The sequence below is a fragment of the Canis lupus genome, chromosome 31 (genome assembly GCF_003254725.2).
Source record: "Canis lupus dingo isolate Sandy chromosome 31, ASM325472v2, whole genome shotgun sequence".
Taxonomy (NCBI): Eukaryota; Metazoa; Chordata; class Mammalia; order Carnivora; family Canidae; genus Canis; species Canis lupus.
This window is the reverse complement of record NC_064273.1, coordinates 21,755,410-21,776,023: the sequence shown is the minus strand read 5'-3', so window position 1 is coordinate 21,776,023 and position 20,614 is coordinate 21,755,410.

Here is a 20,614-nt window from a genome sequence, read left to right as displayed (position 1 = left end):
AGATCTCAGCTCCTGATCACTTGTGAACAATTTCTCAAATGATAGAAGCAATAAGACACATACATGTCCACAAAACTGAGTAGCAAATCATAGGCATGTGTAACTAAATTCAAACAGACAAATAGGATACACTGTCTACAGATGCCACCCTGCCTTAATTCTCTCCCTCTCTCTCTTTTGATTATATTACACAGATCTTTCTACATCTTTAGGTATTCCTTTCCAGTTTAAAATATCTGCTTAATATACACATAGCCAGGGCAGCCCAGGTGGCTCAGCGGTTTAGTGCTGCCTTCAGCCCAGGGCCTGATCCTGGGGTCCTGGGATTGAGTCCCACATCAGGCTCCCTACATGGAGCCTGCTTCTCCCTCTGCCTGTGTCTCTACCTCTCTCTCTCTCTCTGTTTCTCATGAATAAATAAATAAAATTTTAAAAATCTTAAAATATATATATTTTAATAATATATATTATTATAAAATAATAATCCCTTCTGATGATTTCCCCCAAAATAGAGGCCTCAGGATATATTCAGATTTTCACTTCCTGCAAAGTTTCCACCAATGTGATTAAGGTTTTGAAAATACCAAATTTTAGCGAGAGCACCATGTTACAATCACTTTGTTCTTTCTTTTGGTATATCAGCACCAGTCACTAAAAAAGATGTCAAAATTTAACTGGTCCTAAAAGTAAGGAAAAATTTATAAGATGTTTATAAAGTTGAATGTACTTAAACGATACTTCTTTATTCCTTGATTATTATTTAATAATTATTGTTTCATTAATTAGGAACTTATTTAACAATTATTTTTCTTGACTTTTAAAAAAAAATTTTTTTTTAGAGAGGGAGTGGTGAGGAGGAGCAGAGAGAGGAGGAGAGAACCGGACTCCCCACTGAGCATGGAGCCTGACTTGGGGCTCAATCTCATGATTTTGAGATCATAACCTGAGCTGAAATCAAGAGTCAGATGCTTAATTGACTGAGCCATCCAGGCACCTTGATTTATTCTTTATTCTATTTTACTGTTAATAAATTATGATAATAGTGAAGGGGAGCAGAATATGCCACCCCAAGAGATGTCACTTTGGCATATTGATTATTTCAAATTAAAGCTACTTGAGAAATAGCCAGTTTAGGAAGGACACTCTGACCCTCCTTTGTCCCCCTAAGAGCAACAAATAAATTTCCCATGTGAAAGGTACAGTCCCTGTACTAGAAGGGTAGAAAGCCTTATCTTTATGACCAAGAAGTCTGTGTAAGCAAATTTTGTTATTTTTTCACTAATTTACTACTCCAAACCCAAACCCCTTTGTGCTGACAATTTTCCATAAATTTATTGTGGGTTTGTTTTTTGTTGTTATTGTTTTTTGTTTTGTTTTGTTTTGTCTACAAGAACATCAGCTTCCTGCTTTGATCACTTCTTTAGACTCACATTTTTATGGGGCTCTCACATGTATGAAAATTACTTTTTTTCCCCTGTTAAGCTATCTTATGTCAATTTAATGATTATGTCATTCAAAAACCTAGAAATGAAGAGGGAAATGTTTCCTTCCCTACAATATCATATGTTGGTGTTTTGAACTCCTGATTTGGCAAAATAAAAAGTCTGAAACCATGTGTCATCCACATAGGATTATTGGTTTGTGGGATTGCTTTCATTGTTTTCTGTGGGCTGAATTGTGCCCTCCTCTTCAAATTCATATGTTGAAGTCCTAGCCCCTAGTACCTCAAAATAACCATATTTGGAAATGAGGCCTTTAAGTAGGCAATTAAGTTCAAGTGAGGTCATTAACGTGAACCCTAACTCAAATATGACTGGTGTCCTTTTGAAGAGAAGATTAGGGCAGACATACATACACATAAAAGAAACATCATGTGAAGACACAGATAAGACAGCCATTTGTAAGCCGAGGAGAGAGAGTCTGCTTTTTTTTTTTTTTAATTTTCTATAAGGGAGAGAGAGTCCTTAGAAGAAACCAACCCTAGTGATACCCTGATCTTGGACTTCTAGCCACCAAAACTATAAGAAAATAAATTTCTGTTTACATTGCCCAATCTATGGTACTTTATTAAGGCAGTTCCAGCAAAATAAGATATTATTGTTGGTATTGTGTTTGTAATTTTACCCTTCCTTGAAATCTCAAAATCTTAAGAATCTTGTTTTAATTGATTATGGTGCAGTTTGTCTTGCAAGAAGATCACAAATGCTTCTTTTATACCTCCTAGCACAACATAGACATTTAATCGGTATTTGTTGAAATCTAGAGATATGGAAGAAATTCCCAGAAAGATCACTGGGAAATTTTAGATTAAGAAAATGCTTCAATACAGTCCCAACAGACAAAGTGGCAACTGTCTGACTGTTAATACTAAACCCAAACTTGAAAAACAAGATTCATTTTGACAGGATTTGCTTTACAAGGACCATTTTTCTTTATAGATTTTATTCTATGAACAGAAATCATCATTTCCTCTTTGTCTTTTTCCCATTCTCCATTTCGCCCTTGTGATTTATTATTGATCCTCATTAGGGGACTTTTCTCTCCACCTCCTCATTACAGTGAAATTACTTCAGAAATACACTCTAAGAACCAATTATGCTTTCCTAAGAATCCCATTCGAGGTCCACTTGTTAGAGGCAGTTAGTTAGGTTCTAACAGGTTACCCAGAGGCCAGCAAAGGGGAAGTCACAGGCCTGTCCTGGCAGCACTCCCCAAGGAGCCGATCAAACCAGATGAGGCCAAGATGGCAGATGCCATGACAGGAAACCCCTTGCCAAATAAGGAAGAAAAGGCAGGAAACTCTGCTTACAAGAAATCCCCACCCCAAGTAATGAATATTTCTTTCACCTCCCAGTTAACAACTGTTAATAGAAGACAGAAACCCAAACCCCAGGGCATATAGCTCGCTTGATCTCTGAAGCTTGCCCACTTTCACATCTAAAGAGGGTACTTTCACTTTATTAAACTTTCCCACTGTGTCACTTGTTTACTGTGCTCTGTCAGTCCTTGAATTCTTATGACAAGACCAAGAACCTTCGGCGACATCTTTGGAAAGAGTTGAGTCAAGGGCTGGGATCTCCTCAGTTCACCTGGAAAAACACTTCAATCAAGTCCCAATGATGATGACAAAGAAAGGCCACACAATCCTTATTTTCTCTAGCAGAGTTCCAAATACATGTTATTGTCCATGCTCATCATTATTAATGATTCATAGATTTTTTTAAAGATTTTATTTATTCATGAGAATACACAGAGAGGAGAGAGAGAGAGGCAGAGACACAGGCAGAGGGAGAAGCAGGCTCCATGCAGGGAGCCCGAGGTGGGACTCAATCCTGGGTCTCCAGGATCCCGCCCTGGACTGAAGGCAATGCTAAACCACTGAGCCACCGGGGCTGCCCTGATTCATAGATTTAAAACAGGAAAAGCAATTCTTACTTGATGTGTTTAGTTCTGGCTTTAGCACCAATGAATCTCAACGAATCTCTTATGAATTTCCTTCAACTGTGCAAAAGTCTTTGTCCTCACTGGAGTGCAACCAGTATCTTGATATGGAAAATTGAATCTTTCTTTTAAAAGATTTTATTTATTTATTCATGAGAGATACAGAAAGGCAGAAACACAAGCGACCTGATGTAGGACTTGATCCCAGGACTCTGGGATCAGGACCTGAACTGAAGGCAGATGCTTAACCAGTGAGCCACCCAGGCATCCCTGGAAAACTGAATCTTAAACAGATTAGGTTTCCCACTTCAGGTGGAAAGAAAACCAAACAACAACCAAAAAAAATTGAAAAAGCACCACACACAAGAACAGCTATTCTTTAAAACAAGGTAAAATACAACTTATTCTCGTCTTAATTGGGAAAATCACCTTGCACATTCAGTGTGACAACAGGAAATGGTCTAAAATGAGAATCTCCTTGAAAATCATGGTCTTGTCAAGGCAGGCTTCGTAACAGAAAACATTTGTGTAACCTCAGCTCGAGCACTTTCCACTTGTGACTATCACAATATGCTCTGTGGGGGTGTTAATGAATACATCTGTTGGCCTCCCTGCACAGCTGAATAATATCTGAAAACAGATCTGTTTTTCACATTTCAGGAAAAGGCCCAGGGAATGCTCGCTGATGAACAGTGTGGAGTTACGTAAGTTCCCTTACTTGCCTCTTAAACTAACACTAAAAGATGCAGGAGTCACTGAACACCTGCTGGAACGCAGGGGCATATTATTCACTTTGAAGCCATAAAGTGCCCAGGCAGACATTTTTATCCATTACCTCTCCTTTTGATAAACAAGGCTGTCCTCGCTTTGGGCTTCCAGGGTTATCTATCTTGACTTCCTACAGGGGAGGGAGACACTACACCAGCCTCTTGCCAGAAATGTAGCCTTAAGGGGTCCATTTCCTTCTTTCTAAAGAGCATAGAAGCAGCAGTAAAGGCTGTAATCTGCTGCCACCAGGCCTCACAGTGGTTCCAAGCCGGGGAAGATTTACCTGCTATGTCATCGCAAAGAGAAGCAGTTTCAGCAGTTTCCAGACTCATTACAGATTTGTTTTTTGCTTGCTGACTCCGATGAGATCAAATGCGTTCACTCAGCCGCTCTGATTCCAAGAACTGAATTCTGATGTTTGGCCCGGTTCCCCATCCTCATTTTAGCAACACCCCCCAAAATAGATGCTTCCTCTTGATTCAGCTGCATTATTAGATTTGTTTTCTCCCCTTTCTACTGCTTTTATGCCAGATGTTTGAGATACCTTTGCCACAGTGACATCAACTGGAAAGAGTTGGAACTGGAAACTCGCAGAAACCCCCAAATTCATGTTTTTCCAATTACTTAGAGCTACTACTCAAATAATCCCCATGTAAGTACCACAAAAAATAATCCCAGCTGGATTTGTAAAAAGGACCTTTCAATTTCTAAAACAAATAATAAAAATATTTTTATTATTATAAAAATGACCATGAAAAAAAATGACCATGAGAACTATCTAGTTCTTTTTTTTTGGGGGGGGGGGTTCATACTTTGAAAAACATACTAGCAACAATGAGATGAGAGATTCTCAAAATGATCCTCACATTTTTAAAAAGTAGAATTCTAAATAAACGAATCCCATAAATTAGCAGGCAATTAATACTTTGGGGTAACTTTATTGAAATAGTCATTTATTCGGCAAATATATATTTTGTTTTTTGTTTTTTTTTAAGATTTTATTTATTTATTTATTCATGGTAGACAGAGAGAGAGAGAGAGAGGCAGAGACACAGGCAGAGGGAGAAGCAGGCTCCATGCAGGGAGCCCGACGTGGGACTCGATACTGGGTCTCCAGGATCAGGCCCTGTGCTGAAGGCGGCACTAAACCGCTGAGCCACCTGGGCTGCCCCAAATATATATTTTGATATCGTTTTACATATAAGGTATTAATAATGCAAGAGAGCCACAAATATGCTTGAATTGTGGGTATTCTCTGTCTTCTGGGAATTTACAGCACAACTAGAGAAAGCCCATAAAATACAGGATGTGTTAAGTGCCCTAAGAGAATGCTAAAAGATTTTAAAAGAAGACAATCATTTTAGTTGGAATTTGAAGACTGATTTTTTAAAATAATGCAACTAAGCAGTGCTCAACTATGTTTAATTCTTGTAGGTAATCTTAAACTTCATTCTGGAATGAGGCTTGCTTTTGAAGTTTTGTTATCTGGGGCCAAGGCAGCCTTGAGCCGCCAGTGTTCTGAGAGCTCTACTCCATGCCTCATGGGTTATTCCACCTCTATGACTGGTGGAAGCACAATTCTTACTGGCCTTTGGTGAGCTCTGAAGATTGTTCTCTGAGTTCCTGTCTGGTGGCTCAGTCGTTAGCAGTGGGGAGTCTCACATACATGAGATCAGGAATTTCAAATGTGCAGGGGGTTGGCAGTCTTAAGTCCTGCATTTTTCAGGGGTCAACTGTATAGATACAGATGTACATAATACCTGAAAGAGAAATATTTGAGGTAGATCATAACCTGTTTCTTCCCCCTTAATAAAAGGTTCTTTATATGCGCTATCATTAAATATGTAGCATCATTTAAAAATTTTTTTAGGGGAACCTGGGTGACTCAGTCAGGTAAGTGTCCAACATTTGGTTTCAGCTCAGGTCACGATCTCAGGGTTGTGGGATTGAGCCCTTCATCAGGCTCCATGCTCAGCAGGGAGTCTACTTGAGATTTCTCTTTCTGCCCCTCCTCCATCAAATAAGTAAATCTTTTTAAAAAAGGTTTTAATGATATATAACATTATGTTATTTTCAGGTGTACAACATGATTCAATATTTGTATATATTGCAAAATGATCACCACAGTAAGTCTAGTTAGCATCTGTCACCACCACACTTACAAATTTTTTTTCTTTCTTGTGATAAGAACTTTTAAGATCCACTTTGTTAACAACTTTCAGTATGCAACACAGTATTAATTATAGTTGCCATGCTGTATATTATATTCCTATGACTTACTTGCTTTATAACTGGAAATTTGAATCTTTTGACCCCTCTTCCCCAGTTTGGCCACCCCTCACCCTCTGCCTCTGGCAACCACCAATCTGTATCTAGGAGTTTAGATTTTTAGCTTCTTTGCTTTTGTTATGTTTTATTTTAGTTTTTGATTTTTTTTTCAGATTCCACATAAAAGTGAGATCATAGGTATTTGTCTTCATCATTTTTAGTACGCTGAAGTTTTATGGGTTTCCACAATAAATGTAAACAATACATTTCTGAGAAATGTGGGTTATTTATAACTCTTACAATTATAAAAAGCACCATAATAAATATTTGAAATTAAACTACATAGTTTAAAACTACTGAGGGCGCAAAGAGGAAATCATTAGAAAACTTAGAATATATTTGAGCTGAATTACAATGAAAATATTCTAAAATGTGTGTGATGATGATAAAACTATGCTTAGGAGAAATGTATAGCTTTAAGCATTATGGTAAAAAATAATTAGTGTGTAAAATCAGTAGGTGTAAGTTCCACTTGAAGAAGCCAAAAAAGTTTGATCATATCAAACCCAGACAAGAAGGGAAGCAGTAAAAAGCATATATCAATAAGGTAGAAAATAAATAGTAGAGAAAATTAATCAAGGCAAAAATTGATTCTTTGATAAGATTAATAAAACTACAAATCTCTAACAAGACCAATCAAGAAAAAAAGAGACAAACTCAGATTATCAATATCAAGAATGCAAGCAAGGTGTCATTATAGATTCTATACATGTTCAAAGAAAAATAGCAACTTTATGCCAACAAATTTGACAACTTAGATGAAATGGACAAATTTCTTGAAGAAAAAACAGCTTATCCTGACTCAAGATGAAATAAAAAAAATCTTAATTTTCCTGTGAATATTTAAGAAAATTGAATTTGCTATCAAAAATGTCTTTTGGGGGCACCTGGGTGGCTCAGTCAGTTGAGCATCTGCCTTCCACTCAGGTCATGATCTTGGGGTCCCAGAATCCAGCCCTGAATTGGGCTTCCTGCTTAGCAGGATGTCTGCTTCTGTCTCTCCCTCTGCCACCCCCCCTGCATGTTCTCTCTCCCTCTGTCAAATAAGCAAATAACATTTTAAAAAAAGTCTTTGCTTCAACCGTAAAAAAAGAATAAGTTCCATCTTGCCATTTGCAATGACATAGATGGAACTAGACAGTATTATGTTAAATGAAATTAAGTCAGAGAAAGACAAATACCATATGATTTCATTTATACATGAAATTTAAGAAACAAAACAAGAGAAAAGAGAGAGAGAGAGATAATCCAAGAAACCAACTCTTAACTGTAAAGAACAAAGTGATGGGTTATCTGAGGGGAGGAGAGTGGGTGAAATAGGTGATGGGGATCAAAGAGTACACTTATAATGAACAATGAGTAATGCATAATGTTGAATCACTATATCATATGCCTAAAACTAATATAACACTGTATGTTAACTGTACTGGAATTAAAATAAAAAACATAATAAAAAAATTTTAAGTGTCTTTTCACAAAGAACACTCCAGGGCTAGATGATTTCACTGGTAAATTCTATCAAATATTTAAGGAAGGAATAATACCAATATTATCCCTAATATAAGGAAGAAGAAAACACTTTATTTTATGGGATCAGAATAAAACTGATACTAAAATCTGACAAGAAAAGAATACTACAGGTGAATATCTTTGTAATTATAGGCCAAAAAAAAAATCCTCATACTAGTAAATTTAATATAGCAATGTATCAAAATGATGATATGTCAGGACCAAGTGGGATTAATTCCAGGAAAGCCAGGTTGGTTTAACATTCAAAAATTACTCAGTATTAGGAGAGGCTCTTCCAGAAATCCACATTGAGTGGAAAACTTTAAGTCCTTTCTTTTGAGCAATTGGGTCAATGGGGGTGCTATGTACTGAGAAGGGAAAACTGATGAGAGCAGAAGTGAGTTGGAAAATTAAAACTTTTTTTTTTTACATATTTAGATTGAAATGTCCTATTAAGGACATTACATTACATTCTTGTAAGCAGTTGAAGATATTATTCTTGGATTCTGGGAGAGGTCAAGGGTAGATACTAAGATCCGCTATCACATAGATGGCTTGTCAAGGTTTAGTCACCTAATGGGAAGTTGGAAGAAGGAAGAGGCTTTACAGCTGAGCCCAGAAAATAAGCAGTGGTCAGGTGGGAAGATCAGGTGGGTGTAATTCCCATGAAAGTATGTTCCAAAGGAGAGAATGGTCAATTCGGGATAATGAAGAATAATAAGATTTTGATAGGCAGAGAAGTAGAAAGAAAAGGAAGGATAAAAAGAAAAAGCATGTTAATTAGAGGGAAAAGAAGGAAGAAGTATAGTCCCTCTCCATACTGGACCCCAAAAGAGACCCTTAAATAATCTAGTTATCAGCTTTTGGGGAATGGAAATATAGGAAGATTTACTTCAGGAAGCCAGGATCCTATGTCTGAAGTAAAGATTTTCCATCCAAAGCACAACATTAACTACTTCACATTTCTAGGATGCCATTTAATAAGCTGAGATAATCACAGACTTTCAGAAGGAGTACACGGAGCCTCCTCAGTGTATCTACCCTACTCTGAACAGGTCCCACAGGATGATACAAGTTCAACTATTTCTCATCTGAGAGAGAACACTCAGAATCATTCTGTTTCAAAGACATTGCCAATGACTTGAAAACCAAATAGCCAAAGGACATTCTGATATCTTCACAAAGTGAAAATGTAGAGATCTTACATTGATTTATCTTTGCAAAGATATGTGGCATTACTTACTTCTCACCAGGGTTGAGATGAGTTAATTTTTACCCAAGAAATATACAGGAGAAAAAATTTTCCCCAGCAGTATGAGTTTATCAAATACGTATCATGGAATATTTCAGCCCTAAATCCACCCAGCTGAAAGATTTCACCTCTGAACACTTTCTGACTTCCTGTTGGCTAAATTCTTCTAAAGCTTATGACTCTCAGAGCATTGCTTTGCTTTAATACTGAGAATTTGACAAGAACTTATCATTAGAATTCTGTTTGACAGCATCTTTTTTTCAGCTTGTGGAACAAGAAAGGTTAGGATGAATTTTGAGTCTCCAAATAATATCTTAGCAGGAGGGGAATCCTGCCATTTCCGGACCCCTGCACCAAAAATCTTGACTTAAAAAATACAATATCACAGATTGTCTAATCCCCTTCAAACCTAAACTGGTAATATCAGTCAAAATGTTTTCATAACGAGATTTGGGATCAACGAATCCAACCTACAACCTAAACTTTCTTTTTAAGAGAAAATATTTGAATGCAGAATAGTTTCTACAAAGTTACCTCTAAGGTTGATTGTAAAAGACATATAAAAGTCAAATAAATGTATTAAAGAAAAAAGAACTAAGCACCAACGTGTGAAGTGCTGTTTTCCTGTGATTGCTGTCATCCAAATATGAATCACTTCACTGAGCATGGGCCACACCTCAACAGGCTTCTAAAAGAAAGAAAGAAAGAAAGAAGAAAGAAAGAAAGAAAGAAAGAAAGAAAGAAAGAAAGAAAGAAAGAAAGAAAGAAAGAAAGAAAGAGAGAAAGAAAGAGAGAGAGAAAGAGAGAGAGAAAGAGAGAAAGAAAGAAAGAAAGAAAGAAAGAAAGAAAGAAAGAAAGAAAAAGAAGAAAAAAAAAAGGAAAGAAAAAAATGTCCCTCAAATTTTGCATCTTATGTCAGAAAGGTAAGATAACCTTAAATGGATTTTTTCCCCTAAGATTTTATTTATTTTGGGTGGGGGCAGGGGGAGGAGCAAAGGAACAAGCAGACTCCCCACTGAGCACAGAGCCCGATATGAGGCTAGATCATGACCTGAGCCAGAATGGTGTCATAGAGGTCAAAGGTAGACCTGAGCCAGAACTGAGTCATCCAGGTGTCCCACCTTACATGGATTTCTTAACTCAACAAGTAGACATAACTTCCCCCATCAAATAGGTAAACATGTAATCAGTAAGATTATTTCTGATATTTTCAATTCCTTATTTTTTTTTATCTCTCTCCTGATGCTATATTGATGCTGCCAATACTGGGTTTCAGCAGATTTTTAAAAAATATTTTTTAAATTTATTTATTCACAAGAGATGAGAGAGAGACAGAGACAGACATAGGCAGAGGGAGAAGCAGGCTCCATGCAGGGACCCTGATATGGGACTTGATCCCGGGACTCCAGGATCACCCTGAGCCAAAGGCAGATGCTCAACCACTGAGCCACCCAGGCATCCCTTTTTAAAAAAAAAAAATAAATTCAATTAATAAATATATAGTGTCTTATTGGTTTCAGAGGTAGAGTTCAGTGATTCATCAGTCTTATATAATCATTACATCACATGCCCTCCTTAATGCCCATCACCAAGTTACCCCATCTCCCACCCTCTCCCCTCCAGCAATCCTCAGTTTGTTTCCTATGATTAATACAATTTGTCTCCCTCTCTGATTTTGTCTTATTTTTTTCCTCTTTTCCTCTATGATCTTCTGTTTTGTTTCTTAAATTCCACATATGAGTCAGATATGATAATTTTCTTTCTCTGATTGACTTATTTCGCTTAGCATAATACCCTCTAGCTCTATCCATGTCATTGCAAATGACAAGATTTCATTTTTGATGGCTGAGTAGTATTCCATTATATATATATATATATATATATATATATATATATATATATATCTTTATCCATTCATCTGTTGACAGACATCTAGACTCTGTAGTTTGACTATCGTAGACATTGCTGCTATAAACATTGGGATGAAGGTGCCCCTTTAGATCTCTACATTTCTATCTTTTGGGTAAATACCCAGTAGTGCAATTGCTGGGTCATAGGGTAGCTCTATTTTCAACTTTTTGAAGACCCTCCATACTGTTTTCCAGAGTGGCTGTACCAGCTTGCATTTCCACCAACAGTGCAAGAGGGTTCCCCTTTCTCTGCATTCTTGCCAACATCTGTCATTTCCTGACTTGTTGATTTTAGCCATTCTGACGGGTGTGAGGTGATATCCTATTGTGGTTTTAATTTGTATTTCCCTGATGCCAAGTGATGTGGAATATTTTTTCACGTGTCTGTTGGCCATTTGTATGTCCTCTTTGGAGAAACAACTGTTCATGTCTTCTGCCCATTTCTTGATTGGATTATTTTGTTCTTTGGGTGTTGAGTTTGATAAATTCTTTATAGATCTTGGATACTAGCTCTTTATCTGATGTGTCATTTGCAAATATTTTCTCCCATTCTGTCGGTTGTCTTTTGATTTTGTCCACTGTTTCCTTTGCTGTGCAAAAGCTTTTTATCTTAATGAAGTCCCAATAGTTCATTTTTGCCTTTGTTTCCCTTGCCTTTGGAATGTGTCTAGCAAAAAGTTGCAGCGGCTGAGGTCATAGAGGTTGCTCCCTGTGTTCTCTAGAATTTTGATGGCTTCCTGTCTCACATTTAGGTCTTTCATCCATTTTAAGTCTATTTTTGTGTATGGTGTGAGGAAATGGTCCAGTGTCATTCTGCCTGTGGCTGTTCAGTTTTCCAAACACCATTTGTTGAAGAGACTGTCTTTTTTCCATTGGATATTCTTTCTTGCTTTGTTGAAAATTAGTTGATCATAGAGTTGAGGGTCATTTCTGGATTCTCTATTCTGTTCCATTGATCTGTGTGTTTGTTTCTGTGCCAGTACTATATGATCTTGATGGTTACAGCTTTGTAATAGAGCTTGAAATCTGGAATTATGATGCCACCACTTTTGATTTTCTTTTTTCAGCAGATCCAACTTTCAATGGAACATCTCTTAAATAACCATAGGAAAAAAAGCAATTTCCTAATATGATAATTTTTCTTGATCTATAAATAAAATAAGTGATATAAAATGCCACTCACCATGTATTTTGAGGACCAGGGCCACAAACAAAGCATTTCTTATACACTGAAGTCTTTTTCACAGTGTTCTTTTATGCCTGCCCCCCTGTCCCAATTTTCCATTCATTGAAAGATATCCTTCCACATATTATTGCCTGTAACTTTCAGTCCCCCTGCTTTCCACCAGTACCATCCCACTTCCCCAATATGCAAATACTGGAAGGAAAGAAACCAGAACTTTTTATATCAAATGAAATGGTCCTAGATTAGGAGCCATGAGACCGGGTTCTCACCCTCGCTCTGCCCCTTGTGTTCAGTGTAGCCTTCATCAAATCACTCAACCTCTTCTGCCATTTATTTCTCCATTCGAAAGAAATGGCAATCAAAATAATGAAATATAATTTGTGATCTTTACATTGTAAAGATTCAAATGTGTGATTATTTGTAGTGTTGGACAACATGTGTACAAACATTGTCATCCTTTGTTCATGGGAGCATAAATTAATTCAAGCATCAGGTGGGCAATTTTGCAGTACGAGATCAGGGAGGGAGGAAGGAGGCAGGAGTGAGAGGTTCATGCAAGGGGAATCATCCCATCATATTCACGGGTTTGGCCAACCAGCAGAGGGAGATTTCATGGGGGTACTCTTGGGGTCAGGTTAGAATTCGGCCAACCACAGGGAGGCAAGAAGATGAGTATGTGAGGTTGACAGAAGAGGGGGTGGATCTGGAAATGTCAGTCAGTTTGGAGAAGTACTTTGCCAAGGATAATGGTACCAGTGAGTCTTTCCTCACAGATACTTCTCACCACCTCCACTCTCTTTTTCTCCCTTCCCCAATAAAATATCATCAGAACTCTTGCCCCACCCAAATAACCCTAGTCTCTTTACCACAGAGTGTCTACTCCACTCAGTTATCTGCCTCTGCCAGTTGGGTTAACAATCAAAATATGTTTTGATATTGATCAAGAAAATATTAAATCTATTATTGACTGCTTCCCTGTGTGGTCATCTGCAGAACCCCAACTCCCCCCAGTCCAGGACATCAGAGCCACCACCAGGAGCTGAGAACTACCTGGCAATCTCTTCCCTAATATCCAGCTATCCTGGGAATCAGAGAGGAGAGAGAGAAATGTCTTGCGTAGATATCTGATAAAGCACAGTATTGTCCAAAATTGAACAGATCTTACTCAGTACTTAGGGAAAAAAGTTGATACAAATTTAGAAACTGCTAAAAAACACAGCCATAATTAATAAAGTATAATAATATAAAATACAGCCTAATTTATTTCAAAATCTTTGTGAAAGAGTGCCAGATTTTGTAGAACTTGACATCTTTTATGTCACATTTACGCTTTAGATGTTCCTGATACAATAGGTTTAACACAATACCATTCATAACAAATCATAAGGAATTACAATCACAGATAAAAGCTCCTTTTTAACACAAATTGCCATGGGATGTGATATCACAAGTAAATACAAGAGAATATTCAAAGAAATAACCACTGCCAGTCTGCCATGTTTTCTAAGGTACTCCTCAGCCAGAAATCAGTAGATTTCTCTTGCTCTTTTGCTCTTGCTCTGTTTGCTAATCATCTTCAGAGATAAGGTTTCAGAAAGCAGTGGTTAAAAAAAAAAAAAGAGAGAGAATGAGAGAGAGAGAGAGTCAAGTCCCAAATTCATGACTTCCAATCCAATGGAGGGGAGAACAAAGTGACTTATTCTTGTAACGCACAAACCTAAACCCTGGGCTTACGTTTGATAAGCATGCTCCCTGGAGGAAGCAGCATAGACACTGAAGCCTGAGTAAATATAGAAGCTAACTCTACCAGGAGGTCCTTGTCCACCACGTGAAGGAGATTTGACTGCTTTTTCTTCCTAATGCCCTTTTTGGAGGGCATCAGGAAGCCATGAAAAAGTTTTAGAAATTGGTGTGATGGGATCCCATTTCCACGTTGGTATAATGGGTTACCTTGTGGGGCTCAGTCGGTTAAGCATCTGCCTTCCACTCAAGTCATGATCCTGGAGTCCTGGAATTGAGCCCTAAGTTGGCCTTACCCCTCAGTGGGGGAGTCTGCATCTCCCTCTGCCCTTCCACTCTGCTCTTGTGTGCATTCTCTTTCTCACATAAGTGAATACAATCTTTTAAAAAATATGTTAACTTGCTATTTCTATTGTTTCTTCTGAAATAGTGGCCAGCTAGTATATACATTTCATGGAGTTGCTGTTTCCACTTATGAAATACTTTTCAGGACCACCACTCTTCTATAATTTGGGGTTTAAGAATAGCCTCTGTTCTTCTCTGCGACTTAAGAATTAGGAATGCATCCCTTTTTCATTATTTATTTATTATTGAGCAAACTATATAACACACCACATGCAACTTTTCTGAGCAAACAGTGTATAAAGTACTGCAAATAATTACATTTATCACATTTTGATTTATGCATCCTTTTCAGGAACCCATGTGTTACATAAAGAAAGTGTTTTCCATTTGGTGAAGAGAAATTAGTATTCTTCACCTAATGACATACTCTTTAAAAAGTCATGTGATTTTGTAGATGATATTAACTACATATGAGATATTTGTTTTAAGAAAGCCTCTCTGTGATAGTGTTTTTTCAAGGTCTTTATATTATGGAAAATTTCATATATACACAATAGAGACAATAGTGTATATAATAAAACTCCATGTGTCCATCATTCAGCTTCAACTGTTTCTACACATGGATCTTTCTTTATTTTTCATCTACAGTTCACCCACTGAAATATATATTTTTTTAATTTTAAACATTTTATTGAGAGAGGGAGAGAATGCATGCACACATGTGAAAGTTGAGTGGAGAGAAAGAAAATCCCAAGCAGGCTCCATCCCATGACCCCAAGACCAGGACCTGAGCCAAAATTAAGTATTAGTCACCCAACCAACTGAGATACCCAGGGCCTCACCCACTTAAATATTTTTAAGCAAATACTGGATAATGTATTATTTCATCTCTACTTCAGTATGCATTTTTAAAAGATAAACATCCATTCATCCCTTGCTCTTCTCTCGCTCCTCCCATCCATTCTCCTTTCCTCCCTCTCTCCTTTCCTTCCTTCCTTCCTTCCTTCCTTCCTTCCTTCCTTCCTTCCTTCCTTCCTTCCTTCCTTCCTTCCCTCCCTATAACCACAAACCAATTATCACACCTTAAACAATTAACAGCAATTCCATAGTGTTTATAAATACCCAGTGTTCAAATTTCCCTGATTGCCTCAATTTCTTTTAGTTTATTTGTTGAAATTAGGATCCAAACACAACCACACATTTCATTTCATTGATTAAAAAAGACTCTTAATGTAGGTCAATTATACCTCCATTTAAAAACTCTTAAATCTCTTTAATCTATGCATTCTCCTTCCTCTTTTCTTTCTTATAATTGATTTCTTCTTTTCTTGTATGTGTTGTCTTCGTTTGTATTTTGCTAATTGTATCCATGCAATGACAATTTCTCTGTTTCATATGTTTCCTATAAACTGGGACTTATTTCTGGGGGATTTCTCAGATTCAGGTTCAAATTAATTTTTGTCAAGAACAGTCCTATCAGGAGGCACATGTCTGGTTGTCTCTTTTTGTGTGATATTAAGATTGATTGGCACATTCAGGTATTGTCCTTTATCAAATGCCTCACCAACTTTTCACCTAATGTTTTAAACATCTGTTGATGATGATTGCCTAGATCCATTGTCTTATTAGGGCCTGCATAAACAGATTTTATAAAACATCATTGACTTTTGGTGGGAGCAGGGAGGGGCAGAGGGAGAGCTAGAGAGAGAATCTTAAGCAGACTACACACCCAGCACAGAGACCTACACAGGGCTCAATATTATAACCCTGAGATCATGACCTGAGCTGAAATCAAGAGTTGGACACTTAGCCAACTGATCCACCCTGGTGCCCCTAAAACCTCACTGACTTATATGAACTTAGAGATGCATGGACCTTTAAAAAAATTAGTGTAAGTCTCTCACTTTGGATAAGACAACTAAAAGCCATGAGGAATGAGAAAAGCACTCAATGTTTGCAATTCTTTGTTAGAAGTATTAAACACATCTCTCCTATCACAGATGTGATAGCAAACTTCCGTTGAGACACACTACTCAGTGAAAAGCACCAGCACTGACTTCAAGTCTCGCTTGGCTTTATACAAATGAACTTGATCAACCTCTCTGACTACTCTGTGCTCAAGTTCCTTCATCTGTAAAGGGTAATATTCATCTCTAATTCAAAGAGTTGAGAGAAATAAGTGAAAGTGCTAATAAAGGGCTTGACATGGGGTAAGTGGTCAGAATTAGCCATTATTTCGTTAGTCACTCATTCAGCCATTCAATGATATTTTATCATCTTTACAATAATTGATCATTTTACAATATTTTATCATTTTATCATTCAGTGAGGTGAGTGCCAATTTCCACAATAGAAAACTGGATTCTGTAGAGGGTAGTTTTTCTTGTTCAGACCCTTTCACTTATTTTATGTTACATAATTGTAAGATATTTTCACATACATGATTTCATTTAATCATCTCAATTGATGTGCACTACAGGCAAATGTATCAACTATCCTAGCCTAGAAAGGAGGCCATGGAGGAGATCAGCTTGTCCTAAACTTCGTATGTAGTTACTGGTAGAGCTGGGACTGTGACATAGTTCTCCTGCTCTTTCCTTGACACACCATCTTACGTATCCTCCAGTGTTAGGTACGTCCTATTTGTTTAATCAATCAATATGTTTCAGGCCAACAGGAATAGGGTAGCTTTTTGTACTTGAAGACTTTTCTTTAAAATTAAGTATATTCTTCATTTTGTTTTTTTTTTAAATAATAAATTTATTTTTTATTGGTGTTCAATTTACCAACATACAGAATAACACCCAGTGCTCATCCCGTCAAGTGCCCCCCTCAGTGCCCGTCACCCATTCACCCCCACCCCCCGCCGTCCTCCCCTTCCATCACCCCTAGTTCGTTTCCCAGAGTTAGGAGTATTCTTCATTTTGTAATCTGAGACCTGAAGACAAGAATCCTACTATGGGGTTCTTAATGCATAGATTTTTCCTTAAACTCAAGTGAATTTTCTAGTTCATTTTCACAATGATGTTTAGTTGATCACTGTGCTAATGAAATGTGTATCATACCCTTACATCTATAGAGTAACACCAATGTTAGAGATAAGAAACTTCATTTTTCCTTTTAGAATGGGGAATATTAGAACAAATCTTTTGCATAAATAGATTCCTAAGCAAGTGAAATAAAGAGTTGTTTGTAGATGTGATCAATAATTATCTTTAAGTGTTGTTCCATTACATTCCCATTTAGTTACTGTCACATCACCTATAAAAATAGTATGTGTTAATTGGGTGTTAATGTGTGTCATGAAGACCCCAAAATCAATGACCTTGTTAGCAGATAAGAGAAAGAGCTTTTCTCAGGTTGCAGAGAATTTTTCATATACCATTGACATTGCCATAATCATTAAGCTAAAACTGATGCTCATCATTTAATGACAACACACTCAAAATCAATGTGGTCTGCCAATGGCTGTCAGCACGTGAACTCTTTGTTATCTGTCCACAAGCAGATAAGGACAGACACTGAGACAATTCTAGCAATTTGGCAGAGTAATCTCATGTCTGTGAAACCTAATAACTTTTAAAGAGTGGATATGTACTTTAATCTTTTTCATTTTATTTTTCTAGTAATTCAGGTTTTTTGTTGAGGTGTAATTTACATGTTCTCATGCCCTCCCCTGCCCCATTTTAAATGGACATTTAAATGAGTTTTGGCAAATTTGTCTACAACGCATAATGTAGGATGTACTCACACCCCTCAAAATTTCATTGTTTCCAATACAGAAAATTACTCCCATCTCTAACCCCAGGTGGCCACTGATCTGCCTTCTGTCCTTACAGCTTAGATACACCTTTTCTAGAGTTATTGATGAACCGGTTGCTCACTTTTTTATTGCAGAGTAGTATTTCCATTGTATGGGTATTCCACAATTTATTTATTCAGTCACAAGTTGACAGACATTTGGATTCTTCAGTTTGGAGCCATTTGAATAAAGCTGTGTGAATCCTTTAGTGGGTATGTTCTATGTCTTTTTTTTTTTTTTTTTAATTTATCTATCCATGAATGGGGGTGAGATGGGGAGCAAAGGGAGAGGAAGAGAATCTAAAGCAGACTCTCCACAGAGCTCTGAACCCCACCTGGGGCTGGATCCCAGGACCCTGAGATCATGTCCTGAGCTTAAATCAAGAGCTGCCCGCCGACTGAGTCACCCTGGCTCCCTGGGTATGTTCTATTTCTGTTAGGTAAATACCTAGGATTGGAATTGTTGGATTGTGAGAAAAATGTGTCTAACTTTTCCAGAGTAGTGTGCTTTTTACATTTTCACTAGCAGTGTGCATAATTTCCATTTGGTCCATGTCACCACTAACACTTGGTGTTGTGAGACTTTCTTTTAACTTTAAGCAGTTATAATGGGTATTTAATGGTACTGAACTGTGATTTTGTGTTCATGATGACTAGTGAGGCTGAAGACCTTTTCATATGCTTTGTTGGATATTTGTACATCCTTTTCTGTGAAGTGTCTGTTTACATCCTTTGGCTATATATTTTTGAATTATCTTATTAAGAGTTCTATATAGTTTTTTGAAATAAGAAATTTGTAAGATTATGTTTTGCAGTTATTTTTCCCAATCTGTGGTGTGCCTTATATTTTTTAATATTATCTTTCAAATAACTGAGGTTTTAATAAATGTTGATGAAGGTGACTTTACAGAATTTTTAATGCTTTTGTTTTTTTTTGTCTAAAACTTTACTCAAAGATGATGAAAATTTTGTTTTGTATCTGTAAGTTTTAGAGTTTTGGCCTTTATGCTTAGATTGACAACCTATTGTTTTTTAAAGATTATTTATCTGAGAGAGAGAGAGAGAGAGAGAGAGCGAGCATGGGGAGGGGGTAGTGTGAGAGGGAGAGAATTTCAAGCAGACTCCTTGCTGAGTGCAAAGCCCAACACAGGGCTTGATCCCATGACCCTGAGGTCATGACCTGATCTAAAATCAAGAGTTGGATGTTTAACTGACTGAACTATCCAGGTGCCCTGACGATCTGTTTTTTTTTATCCATCACAGTTTTATGTATGATACAAGGTAAAGATTGAGGTTCATTTTTCCCCATAAATATATCCAGTTGTTCTAAAATTTGTTGAAAAGATCAGTCATTCCCTATTGAATTATTTTGGCAGCTTTGTCAAAAATCAATTAGCCATCTATGTTTGAGTCTGTTTCTGGCTTCTATTCTGTTCATTGGTCCATGTCTATCCTCATCTTAATATCACATCTTAATTTCTGTAGCTTTAAATAGCAAATCTTTACATAGTGCAAATTCTCTAATTTTTCCTTGAAATTGTTTTGGCTATTCTGGGTCATTTGCATTTACAAATAAATTTTATAATTAGTTTCTTTACAAAAAAGACTCCCAGAATTTTGAGTTGAATTGCACTATTTATAGATCAATTTAAGGACACTTAACATTTACAAAATTAAGTCTTTCAATTCACAATTATGGCATACCTCTTCATTCAGATTTTCATTCATTTCTTAGCAATTGTCCATACAAATTTTGTTGTTATTTGTCCCTAATTATTTCATGTTTTTTAATACTATTGTAAATGGTAGCTTCTAAATTTCATTTTCCAATTATTTGTTGGTAGCATGTAGAATAGTTTTGTGTATTGACCTTGTACCTTACCTTAGTAAACTCATCAATTCTAGTTTTTAAAAAGAATATATTAAGATTTTCAATGTTTTATGTCTTCTGCAGTTTTATTTCTCACAATATGTATGCTAATGTTATTTCACAGGCTAGGATCTTCAGTATAGTGTTGAATAGAAATGGTGACAGCAGATAGTTCTTTGTCTTCCTCCAAATCTTAGAAGGAAGACAAATTATTATATATGGTGTTAGCTGAAGGTTTTTTCAAAGCTCTGTCAGGTTAAAGAAGTTCCCTTTAATTCTAGCTTGCAGTTTTTTATCATGAATGGGTGTTAAATTTCACTATATTTTTTTCCTTCCTCTACTGAGATGACCAGGTTTGTCTGCCCGTATCATGTAATTTGAACTACATTATTAAATTCTCCTAGTGATTCATTTTTAAAAATATTTAAGTTGTGGTTAAGATATAAATAAGATTTGCTGTTTTA